Below are 6,451 nucleotides of genomic sequence, written 5' to 3'. Positions count from 1 at the left end.
ATAGAAAAGTGAAAAGAATACACAAACACAGACACATACACAACTATTAGCGTTAATATTGGTAAAAGAGTATAACAAGGTTTCAGAATGCAAAATCACCATACAAAAATACGCTATACTTATCTACACTAGCAATAAACAATACAAATGGAAATTAAGAAAACAATTTTCATTTACTAAAGCACAGAAAAGAATAAAACAGGAATAAATTTAACCAAAGACTTGCATACTAAAGACTACAAAAGTACATTGAAAGAATTCAAGACCTAAATAATGAAGACATCTCATGGTCAAGGATTCTAAGACTTAATATTATTAATTTAGCAACATTCCCAAAATTTACTTATAGAATCAATGCAACATTTATCAAAATTCCAGCTGCCTCTTTTTTTTCTTCAGAAATGGGGAATAATATGGAAATTGAGATGGAAATGCAAAAGGGTCAGAATAATCAAAATGAAATGGGAGGAAACAGATTTCCTAAAATCAAAACTTAATGTACACTGATGGCAAATCAGTATGTGTAGTTATGGCTTACTGGTCGATATGTCAATCAATGGTCCAAACAGAAGCCTTTAAATTTGTGGTTAATTTCAATAAAAGTACCCAAGATAACCCAATGGAAAAGCATAATCTTATCAACAAATAAACTAGAACAATGTAATCTACTTACAATAATTAATTCTGGACTTCTATTCACCTCATATATAAAAATTAACTCAAAATGGGTCAAAGAGATAAATGTACGAACTAAAGTTATAAAATTCTGAGAAGAAAGTATTGGTGTAAAATGGTGTGACCTTATTTTAGGCAAAATTCTTAGCTATGACACCAAAAACCGAAAAACAGCCTTGTGGTGCAGCAGGTTGAGCTGCCACCTGCAGTGCCGCATTCCATATCAGCACGCAAGGTTCAGTCCCCTGTTTCACTCTGATCCAACTCCCGCTGCTGTGCTGAGAGGGCAGTGGAAGATGGCGCCAGTGCTGGGTCCCTGCCACCCACTGGAGGACATGGATTGGGTTCCAGGCTCCCGGCTTCAGCCTGGCCCAGCCCTGGCCATGGCAGCCATTTGAGGGGTGAAGCAGTGGGTAAAAGATCTCTCTCTCTCTCTGTGTGTGTCTCTCCCTCTCTCTCTGTAACTCTACCTTTAAAATAAATAAGTAAATCTTTATTTTAAAAAAGAAAAACATAGATTAAGCTTCAGCAGAATCCATTTTGAGTTGGTGGTGAGAGAGAGAAGGATGTAGTTTCATTATTCGACATATCCAGTTTTCCAGCACCATTTATTAAAAACATCAACCATTCCCCAATATATGTCCTTGTCACCTATGTCAAAAATAAACTGGCTGTAGATATGTAGGTGTATTTCTGGGACCTCTAATGTGGTCTCTTGGTTTAAGTGTCTGGTTTTATGTGTCAACGTCCACATCAGGATTTGTCCTTCACTGGCTGGTAGTGGCCAGCCTGAATACATAGATTCAGTTTTTGCATCAACTTTCTATTTATCAAGCTGACTGTTCAACTGTAGTCTACCCCAAGGTGACACAAAGTGCATCTGAATAGTTGAACTATCATGAATTATTAAGTCTTGACTGAAACCCGGGGCAGGCTTGTATTCCTTTCAGCGAGTGGGCCACAAGGAACTGACTTTTTCCTAACGTTGCTGAACCCCAACCTCAACATAGTTTTCCAGTCATTCAAATCACAAGATGGGAGGTTGTTTTAGTGGTTTCCATGTGAAGAAATTTTTTGAAGCTAGAGACTAGTATATATTTATGATGTATAATTAGAAGCCATATATATTTATGATGTACAATTAGAGACCATATATATTTATGATGTTCTGATATATGTATTCATGAGCCATCTGTAAGTGGACTCTAAAGATTACTGGGCTCAATCTCCAAATTTTATGAATAAAGAGAAGTAAGTGTTTCAAAAGGCCACAATCAACACTCTCTGAGTTTTAGAGCACTTCCAATAATTTTCATTGTTAATAAGATGAAATCTGAAATTTGCAATATGAATTCAGTGCCAAAGATGATCCAGACATCATCAAAGTACACAGCCCTTGTCTGTACTGCTAAGGAACAGTGGTTGTGGCCGGCGCCGTGGCTCAATAGGCTAATCCTCCACCTTGCGGCGCCGGCACACCGGGTTCTAGTCCCGGTTGGGGCGCCGGATTCTGTCCCGGTTGCCCCTCTTCCAGGCCAGCTCTCTGCTATGGCCAGGGAGTGCAGTGGAGGATGGCCCAGGTGCTTGGGCCCTGCACCCCATGGGAGACCAGGAAAAGCACCTGGCTCCTGGCTCCTGCCAGGATCAGCGCGGTGCGCCGGCTGCAGCGGCGGCCATTGGAGGGTGAACCAACGGCAAAGGAAGACCTTTCTCTCTCTGTCTCTCTCTCTCACTGTCCACTCTGCCTGTCAAAAAAAAAAAAAAAAAAAAAAAAAAAAAAAAAAGGAACAGTGGTTGTTTCTACTTAATATTTATTGAATTATTTACTTAGTGGAGGGTTAAGCTTGTGATTATAAAATAAACTGAAAGTATGTCATTGTAAAAATTAAAAGAAAAAATAAGAGAGGAAGGAGGATGGTCGGGAGGGAGGGTGGGCTGGGAGGTATCACTGTGCTCAGTCCTAAACCTGTACATATGAAACACATGAAATCTGTTCACTTTATATCGATAAAGTTTCTTTAAAAAATTACTTCTGATTATCTATCCTCGGAATTTGGGTTAAAAACAAAAGCAAAGTGATATTAATCTTTTTTGGAGTACTCTGTCTGAAGATAAAACAAACACAAATAGGAGCTAAAATCACACAGAGGTTAAACATTGGATGAGGGAATTGTTGGTTTTCATGTAGGTAGTCAGAAGACAATATTATAGCTGAAAGAAAAATTCACCAAGAAAAAAAAAGTGTTTGTTTCAGTTATTTTCATTAGTAACATAAAGTAGATAAACAAATGACTAAAGATTCTATCACCTTGATTCTTTGGAAGAAATTGTACAAATGGGGGCTGGCGTGGTGGCACAGCAGGAAGGACACTGCCTGAGACAATCACATCCCATTATGCATGCTGGTTCAAGTCCCAGCTGCTCCACTTCTGATCCAGCTCTCTGCTATGGCCTGGGAAAGCAGTAGAAGATGGCCCAAGTGCCTGGGCCCCTGCACCCATGTAGGAGACCTGGAAGAGGCACTTGGCTCCTGGCTTCTATTTCACCCAACCCTAACCGTTGGAGCCCTTTGGGGAGTGAACCAGCAGATGGAAGATTGATCTCTTTCTCTTCCTCTCTTTCTGTAACTTTGCCTTTACAATACATAAGTTAATATTTTAAAATATTTGCAACAAAATGAACGCAACTGGAAATCATTATACATAGTGAAACAAGCCAGTCACAAAAAGACAAATACAAATATGGTCTCTCTGATCTGTGGTAACTAATAGAGTACTTAATATGTAATCTACAGGAGTGAAACTGACACTTTGAGATGCTAAGGTTGTTTTAAGATTTATTTATTTATTTGAAATTCAGAGTTACACAGAGAGACAGAGAGAGAGACAAAGAGAGAGAGAGAGAGAGAGAGGGAGAGAGAGAGAGAGAGGTCTTCCATCCCATGGTTTACTCCCCAGATGGCGACATCAGCTGGAGTTGCGCCAAACCAGGAGCTTCTTCAGGGTCTACCACACAGGTGCAGGGGCCCAAGGACTTGGGCCATCTTCTACTGCTTTCCCAGGCCATAGCAGAGAGCTGGATCCGAAGTGGAGCAGCTGGGATTCAAACTGGTGCCCATGTGGGATGCCGGCACTGCAGGCGGTGGCTTTACCCATTATGCCACCGCACCGGCCCCATGCTAAGGTTTTGGACAGCCCTTGCCTTGGTTGTCAGGGAACAATGTTTCTCCTGTTTGTTTTTGTCTTTTTGTTTTTCTTCATACTAATTGGTGAACTCTCTATTAGTGTAGGGCTAATCTTATGAATATAAAAATTAACTGAAAATTGATCTCTGTAAAAAATAAGAATGGGCAAGGGAGAGAGAGGAAGAAAGGCAGGAGTATGGGTGGGAGGGAGGTGGGGGTTAGAATCATCATGGGCCGGCACCACGGTTCACTAGGCTAATCCTCTGCCTGCGGCAACGGCACCCCAGGTTCTAGTGCTGGTCAGTGCACCGGATTCTGTCCAGGTTGCACCTCTTCCAGTCCAGCTCTTAAATATTTTCTTAAATATTTTCCCTTCCATGGAAATTCGTTTTATTTGACGTACCAAAGTCCTATGTTCCTCAATAAAGAAAAATCTGCATTAAGAAAATTCAGAAAAGGATTTTACAATTAAAACCTGTGATCATCCAATTCATGGGATATTGAGGGAGAGGGTAGTTGCACCCCAGAGTAAAATGTGGCCCTGAGCAAACAGAGGTGTCACTGTGCAGGGGATGAGCAAACACAGAGAAAGTGAGCTTCCCAGAGATGCTCCACTGTAGACCTGTCCATCAGGTGGACTGCGGACAAACTGCTCTCTGAAACTCTCCACCTCAGGGACAAGCAACTTTTATCTTGATATTTTCATTCTGTGCATAGTCTCCCTGAGAGCCTGGTGCACCTGCTTGTTGCGCAGGGTGTAGATGACAGGGTTCAGCACTGGGGTCAGCACCGTGTTCACGAGGGCGGCCTCTCTGTTGGAGTCCAGCCTGCTCTTCTGCTTCGGTTTCATGTATATAAAGACGCAGCTGCCGTACATGAGAGAGAGGATGATGAGGTGAGACGAGCAGGTGGGGAAAGCGTCCTGTCGCTCCCTGGCTGATGGGAGCCGCACGATGGTGACTACAATGTTGCTGTACGCGGTGACGGTGACAAGGAGGGATGTCAAAATGATAAGCAAAGCCAGGCCAAAGACCAGCATTTCTACAGATCAGGTGTCAGTACAGGAGAGATGGGTCAGAGGGCCGAGGTCACAAAAGAAATGGGGGATGACGTGAGGGCCGCAGAAGGACAGCTGAGACACCTTCCCCACGAGAGCACTGGTGAGAGTGAAGCCTGCGGCAAAGCAGGCAGTGACCAGCAGGAAGCAAGTCCGCAGGTTCATGATGCTGGGGTCATGCAGAGGCCTCAGATGGCCACCCAGCGGCCAGAGACATCACAGTGACGAGGAGGAGCCCTGAGGCTCCTAGAAACACAGACAAAGGCTTGTGTGAAACAGGCAGCAAAGGAACTCGTTTGCCTGCCTGAAAGGAAGATGGCCAGCAACTGGGAATAACCGTGCTTGTGAAGCTACACTCACAGAAGGAGAAGATGCAGAGGAGAAAGCACATGGGTGTCTGGAGCCGGGCATCCGCACAGGTGATGGTGACTAGGACTGCATTTCCTGTCATGGACGCTAGGTACGCCAGCAGGTGCACTGGGAAGAGGACCTTCCCCAGGTGCTGGGTAGCGGGAAACCCCTCCAGGGTGAATTCCTGGACACTTATCCTGTTCCCGGTTTCCATGGGCAGCTCTGTCCACAGCAGCAACACCCAAGTCTCATCTGTAACAGAGATCATAGAGCGCTCGAGATCAAGATGTTTGGCTGCCTGGGAAGAAGACCCGCTGGGATGGAAGAGGCGAGCTGGTGCCCCGCTGCAGAAGAAGCTGAACCCACAGTGGCTCCGAGAACTGGGAGCGCGGTCATCTTTGGGAAGCTAGTTGGCTCTTGGGAACGTTACTTTCACCCTCTGTGAAATGAAGGTTGTCGCTCCCCGTCTTCGTGGAGGAACGACACAGGACCCTGCGCTGTTCTTTTGTCTGCTCGGCCCTTCCCGGATTTGCTGCTGGTTCTTCCCGGGTTGGCTACCGTCCTTCCACCTCCATGGAAGGGCGGTTCCCCCTGCCACTTTCCCCACTTCCGCGGGGGAGCGGCACACCGCCGGCCGGCTCTCTCGGGGGCTGCACAGGTGTTCCTTCAGATAGATGTTCCCCAGGTGTTCCTGGTGCATAGTGTCTCTCTCCTCCTTTATAGTCCTCTTCCACCAATCCCAACTCTGCTACCCGCACGCTGAGCACGCTGCTCTCCTCCAATCAGGAGCAGGTCCTACAGTTTATTGGTTGAACTGGAGGCAGCTGTGTAGAAGCTGTTTCCTCCTCTCCCAGCACCATATTGTGGGAGAGCAGATGCATAGAATAAGTCTTAATTCCAGTAACTTAGTCTAGTCCGAGTTGCTCCCACTTGCTCCCCACAAAGGTGATGACGGGACCCTGTTCATGTTCTAAGAGTTAAATAAGATGAGGAGTGCAACCATCTTGGGTGTGACATAGTGTTACCTATGTGCGCCTCAAAGGCTGTGATATTACAGTCAATAGTGTGCTGTACAATACACCGTGTCCTGTAGACAGGGTTACAGGCATTTGCATAATTCTTTTTTATTAATTTTTATTTTTTGACAGGCAGAGTGTACAGTGAGAGAGAGAGAGAGAAAGGTC

The 6,451-nt window shown here is 44.9% G+C and overlaps 1 pseudogene; it reads right to left on the bottom strand.

Annotated features, from left to right (window-relative positions):
• Window positions 1-4,367: 4,367 nt before the first annotated feature.
• On the bottom strand, window positions 4,368-6,044 carry LOC149122160 (olfactory receptor 6C74-like; annotated as a pseudogene).
• Window positions 6,045-6,451: the final 407 nt, after the last annotated feature.

This window comes from Oryctolagus cuniculus, chromosome 15 (assembly GCF_051225735.1).
Source record: "Oryctolagus cuniculus isolate XC-2025 breed Fujian yellow rabbit chromosome 15, ASM5122573v1, whole genome shotgun sequence".
Classification (NCBI taxonomy): Eukaryota; Metazoa; Chordata; class Mammalia; order Lagomorpha; family Leporidae; genus Oryctolagus; species Oryctolagus cuniculus.
Note: the sequence above shows the minus strand (reverse complement) of the source record. Positions and strands in the feature narration are given on the sequence as shown.